The 6,000-nt window shown below is 43.4% G+C and overlaps 1 long non-coding RNA gene across 1 annotated transcript in view; it reads left to right on the forward strand.

The window, feature by feature from the left end:
• LOC129382488 (uncharacterized) overlaps positions 1 to 3,551 on the forward strand; it is a 41,316-nt gene extending 37,765 nt beyond the window's left edge. Inside the window, exon 4 of the long non-coding RNA XR_008610575.2 lies at positions 3,440 to 3,551. This is a non-coding gene — a long non-coding RNA (uncharacterized lncRNA). The remainder of the gene's footprint in view (positions 1 to 3,439) is intronic.
• Positions 3,552 to 6,000: the final 2,449 nt, after the last annotated feature.

Here is a 6,000-nt window from a genome sequence, read left to right on the forward strand (position 1 = left end):
TATGGATTTGAATTGTTCGCTAGATTGCTTTACTGGTTCTCACGCACTATTCACTGACGACAAATTGGGAAGAGTTGTGCAAAATGTGTGCGTATTCCCAAGACCGCGGAGTCTCGCAAACTTTCTTGCTGTTTCTTGATGATTCTGAGGTTCACAGACTTTGCTTTGCATCACAAGGTAGCAGCATTCTTTTTGTTTGTTTCATTTGACAATGGCGTTTCTGTTTATTGTCCAGATAGTAAAATTTCCTTAATGGCGTCACTCTCCTTCCGCAACTGGCACTCTCGGGTTGAGGCACTGATTCTATTTTATGAACTACTTAACGTTCCACACTACCCGCAGCGTTGCTGCAGTGGCTTTCGCGTTGAGTAAGCTCGAGGGAGCGGGATCAAATCCAGGCCGTGGCGGCCTTATTTAGATGGGGGTGAAATGCAAAAACGCCCGAGTACCGTGAATCGGGTGCACGTTAAAAAACCAATGTTGTAAAAATTAATCCGGGGTCCCATACTACAGCATCCCTCATATAATCATATGGTTCTGGCAAGTAACGCGCCAATATTTAACTTATAATAATATTTTTGAACATTCACTATCGTTGCAAGTGTGCAGCGAGGAGTGGAAATTATCATAACTCGCAAAATGAGTAGGGGAGTCCGTCACCATTTGTTAACATACAGAGCATGCGCAAACAAGACTCTACGCACTAGCACTACTCGTTAAGCGTAATAATTGTAGCTGCGCGCCATATCTTGTGGATCACCAATTCACCTGCGCCCATCGTGTTGTCTATTTCCTCTCGTGTTAAAGTGGACGTGTTTACTTTCTTTGTGTCTTCCTTTATATTTTCTAGTGACCTACGCTTAAATTTTGCGTTGAAATATTACTTAGGCGACATACATAAGTGCTATGGCATGAATGCAACATGCCATGAAAGATATCACTGGTATCGATTACTTCGTTGCAAACAATAAAACCGACAGGCTTCTGTAAATGCTTGATTATCTGTATGGCCGTTCAAGTGCACCAGCATCACCCTATATTTCATTCAATACAAAAAAGAAAGAAAGAGAGAGAAGAGAAATAAGTAAATTAGGAGGAATGTAAGTTACATTCTATTCAGACGCGACTCCATCTGCGAACCTTCGATTCCAGCAGCGAACTATTGTGAGGAGTGCAATAAATTCACATGGCTTCTTCTAAACTGTCTGTGAAAACCTGGCCACGAACAGTAGTTCATAAAAAATGGCGGAGGTTTGGACCAGGAGAAAGAAAAAGAAAAATCGAATCGCAGATTTTACAACAGCAAGCCGCCTGTTCGTGCTGAAGAGGGTTGCCGCACCATAGAAATCCTGTACCCACTCACTGCTGGGTGATATTATAGAGCATCGAACAAACGTGCTCTGAAAGCGCTGTAACATAATTGTACGGTTGTGTGTTCTGATGTGACATCATGCCTGCGACGTAAATAAGGGGAAATTACGACATTGAAACAGGACTGAAACCACAACTTAGCTGGTTGTTTGGTGGCACTGGTAACAGAAAGCGAATGGTCAGAAATGAACGTCGATACGTTGCAGTAATTTACAAAATATATTTTCATGGGCAACCACGTGTTACCTGAACGTTTTGCAGTAATTCTTCCTTGGCAATTTTCTGGAGGGCGCGCACTTTGATCCCTTTTGGTCTATCTGCCTCACTTGCATGATTGCCTTCTCGCGCCCATGGTTCCTCACAAGTGACTCACAAGTGACTGGACAAGACCAACATAGCTGTTACAATCTGCCTATTATGCGTAGGCTTTAGTGCACCTTCAAAAACACCAAGGCATCAAAATTAATCCGTGGAGCCCCACTACGGCGTGCCTTAAAATCATTCGTGGTTATTTCAATAAAACCGTCAAAGTTATTTTGGTTTAATTCCTAACCTATTTCGCTCAACTAGACGAATTCAGAAACCTCAGGTTTGCGTGCCGTAGTCTTCCAAAGAAAAGTGATACAATCAGCTCACAGACTTTGAAGTAAAAGACTGTTATCGCGGCAATTTTCGGCGGGAGGCGAGTAGGGTGATCTTATATGGCACAGGGTACGTGCTTTCGACAATGGTGACGTCAGAGGTGGCTAATTGCGGAGTTGCTCACTCATTATTGGGTGATTTGATAGAGCATCGAACAAAAGTATTCTGAAAGCTCTAGGAACATGATTGTACAGTTGTGCATGTGTTCTGATTCGAACTGGTAGCGCTGCGGTGTTGATCTGTGACTGGTCCTGCAGATTTATCTTCACTTAACATCTTAACGAACAAACATTGCATTGTACATGCCACAATTTCCATTGACAGGCATTTCAGCAGAAGTGCAGTCTTCGCATTGCTTAGAAAACTGAGCGCTTCAAAATCTCTAAATTTTGAGCCTAATAACATCACAAGTACTTTTGAAGCAACAAGCCCGAAGTTGAGACAAATCGATGAACTAACCAGCATCTCCATGGTAGGGGAACAATCGCAGCGCCAGAATTCTCGCTAATAATATTTGTAGCAACCTATAAGTTGGATCTCAAACCACAAACCTGTCCCATCCCGTATCTAACACAGCACATACACTGAGGGACTGGAGTGCGTGGAAACTAACGGTGCCGCTAGAGAGTTGCCAGCACAATTAGGTGAATGCTTTCGTGTTCCTAGACCCCACGTCTCTCCGTATCCTTGCGCGCTATGTTTACCTTGGAGAACGCTTTCAACCACAACACATTCTTTTGTGGCATATTATCTGCAAGTACACTTTCGACACCTCTAGATGCTTTCGTCCCTTCGTCCCAATTGCAACGTTTCCAAATTTAAACCTATACGCAGTGCGCGGAAATGACGATCTGTCGAGGCTGTAGCTTCGAGCGTCGATGGTAATGGAAGTCGGCGGGCAGGGAAGAAGCTGTCAGCCTCCGAAGTGGGTGTAAGTAGACAGCTATTCTGACGCTGCAGTTAGTGCACGCAAGCGCTCTCTCCAGGGAACGGGCCGTCCAAGGCTCGGTAGTCCGCGGTACGAAATAACAAGGGACAGTTAGGTCTATGCGGCTGCTAACGGTCGCTTCTTGGTATGAGGCTAGTTACTGCAGTTTGCGAATTCCAGGAAGGCCGTCAAGGCAAAACCATAGATAGGATGACTACCACGTAGAGGACGCGTTTTCAAATTGATTTTGTGAGCAGACATGAAGAATGAACCATGGGAAGCAGTTTATATAGAAGCCTTTTGTGGCTTGAAGACATTGGAAATTATTCAGAATACCGACTCGTGAGCAGTTAACGTCGCAAAAAGAAACAGAAAAACAAACAAAAAAAAAACGAAAAAAGAAAGACGTCTTTTACGGATGTTCTGCTAGTATGTTGCATAAATCTTGCGGAACTTATATTTATTTATTCACTTATTGCTTTTGTTTGGTCTTTACAGACGTGACTGTGGAGGCGACAGAACATCAAAACTCTTTAATTGCTTCAAGAATTGGTCACGAAAAAGTGAACACTTATTCTCTCAACAACAAGCCATTCTGTAAAACCTCAATTCAATGGTAAGTTTCCGGCTATTCTAAAGACATTCTGGTCTACAGTTTATTGCAATGAAGCTAAATCGGTGTAGTGACTAAGCTTTAAGCTCGGTGACACCTTCGAGGCTATATACGCAACATAGGCAGTGCTGTGACGTCTCTCGTAGCCTCCGGGTCTGATGTGTGGTAGCTCGGTCGGTTGAGTAAGTCGTTTCGTACCTCGTGCTGAAATAAGCTGCATGAAAGAAGTACGCACAAACACTGTAGTTCTGCATGTTCCCGCCTTTTCCGCCTGTCGTTTCGCTTCGTGAATATCGGGCGTGGCGTTTGACGTTCTGAAGATAAGGCGATTCCCATTACGCATCCTGTGTTCGCTTAAAGACCGAGATGGTCAAATGGTTCGATTTGTTTCCAGTTCTCGCATCAGCTGACGAAACGTAATGTTAGGTCATTGGTATAGCGCAAATGCATTCCATGTGCAACAGCTGCCTCTACGTTTATATCAGGCAAACCTCGAAACTTTTGCCGGGCAAGATGGCCCTTTATTTTTTTTTTGTTTTTCATGACAATCACGATTACTATAACTTTCAAACCAACAAATGCTCTCTGACAAACAGGGCGCTTCCATGCACGGTTTTCTCTGAGTTGCATCTTACTCTATCATAACACCCCAATTTGTAGTGCCCTCTCTCTGAAGATTTTCGTCAAACTTTGTACAAACAACCCTAAAGAAGGGCACCTTCCCGTTTTTCTTGACTTAGTGTTAATAATAAATAGAAAAACTGTTTAAAAAGGACTACATTAAGAAAAACAGCTAAATATGACAACTTCGAGCACTCTTATAAAAACATACTCATGTCGCAACATTCTCTTCTTCTTTTAATATTTCCCTCCCCTTTTCCCTTTCCCCAGTGTAGGGCAGTCCTAGCTAATCAGTCCTGGTTAACCTCCCTGCCTTTCATTTATTATTTGCTCTCTCTCTCTCTCTCATATTGTAATATAATACCCGATAACTTATGACCCCTTTCTTAGAGGGAACTATTCGTGTATTTGGGCTTTCTTATCTTTTCTTATAATTTCCTGTAATTGCCACTGGATGCTCTGGCTCATACGACATGGAATTGTGACCTACATAGTAGTGCCAGTGAGCGTAGCCTGTGTACTTCAAAATAAAACGATCTGTACTTTTAGTGTCCACTGACATAATACTTCTACAGTAGCACACCAATCGCTTAATGGAATAGCGCATAATGCTGAACGGATTTCATTGTTCTTGGACAGTGTACGGAACTAACTAACGGGAAGACGCGATCATGGATCAGGAACACAATGCTTGTGCTTGCTTTTCTGGTCGGTGTTTCTTTCATCCACGCTAGATTGTGCCATAAACATCACAGAAGCACATCGACTAGCCCAATCCATAGCTGTACTCAAGGGCTTCTTTGAATATCTTAAGTGTATCATAGTTGGGCTACACCATTCTTGGGTCATTGTTTATGTGCTGCTTGACGCGTGCCCCAGTGAAACAAATGGTGTAAAATGCTCAAATTTATTTTCGAAATGCGTGGTACTTTTCTGTGCCCATACCCTTCTCATCACCATTCTTCCTTCCAGAAGCGTCGTACCAAAGTCCCCTGGTCGTACATTGGCTTTGTCTTTGTGACATCGCTGCATCAGCGTTCCCCAATTTATATACGCTTCATTCGGAAAGATAGGGAATATTATTTAAGAAAGGCTGAGGGGTGAGAGCGAGCCTTGGGTGCTCTAACATGTGATTCTTTGCTGTGTAAGAGAACAAGGAGAACAAACGAGGGGATGGAGGATGATGACGATGCCAAAAAGAGCGATGTAGTGAATGCTGGTCGTTGACGCCGCATTATTCCCTGCTGACACTCCTCGTGCATTTTATTGCACATCATCTCCAATCCATTTTAAAGTTAACCAGGAAGTTAACCAGGAAGGACATGGGTCTAGATGCATACGAAACCGTATAGAAAGGGTTTACTTCTATTCGTGCCATCAGCATTCTTGAAAATTTAGACTAATTTGATCTGAACCATTGTGTCGTCACAGACGACGATAAATACATGTCATGTATGTTGGGCTCCAGCGACATAACAAAAAAGTACAGGACGTCGCATACAGGTGTCCATCCACCGCACTATGTCCCATGGGCATGGTCGTGCTTAAGCAAAGAAAAAAGGTTTTTCCATTACAAGCATTAGGGTACGGTTCCGCTTTTCATGTTCTTTTCAGCACCGAACCATGATAGCTCAAACAACATATTTGTTTTCCCATTTTCAGCATGCGGGTCCTTAGTATAGGAACCAACTTGAGAAGCGATGACGTCTCGACGTGCCTCGATGTCTCAGGAGTCACAGTCCTAAGCCCAGTCCTGTGCTGCGCGGAAATTGTATCGTGGCCCATACTGTTAGAGTAGTGCATCTCGGTTGGTACCAAGGGCCCA

This window comes from Dermacentor andersoni, chromosome 6 (genome assembly GCF_023375885.2).
Source record: "Dermacentor andersoni chromosome 6, qqDerAnde1_hic_scaffold, whole genome shotgun sequence".
Taxonomy (NCBI): Eukaryota; Metazoa; Arthropoda; class Arachnida; order Ixodida; family Ixodidae; genus Dermacentor; species Dermacentor andersoni.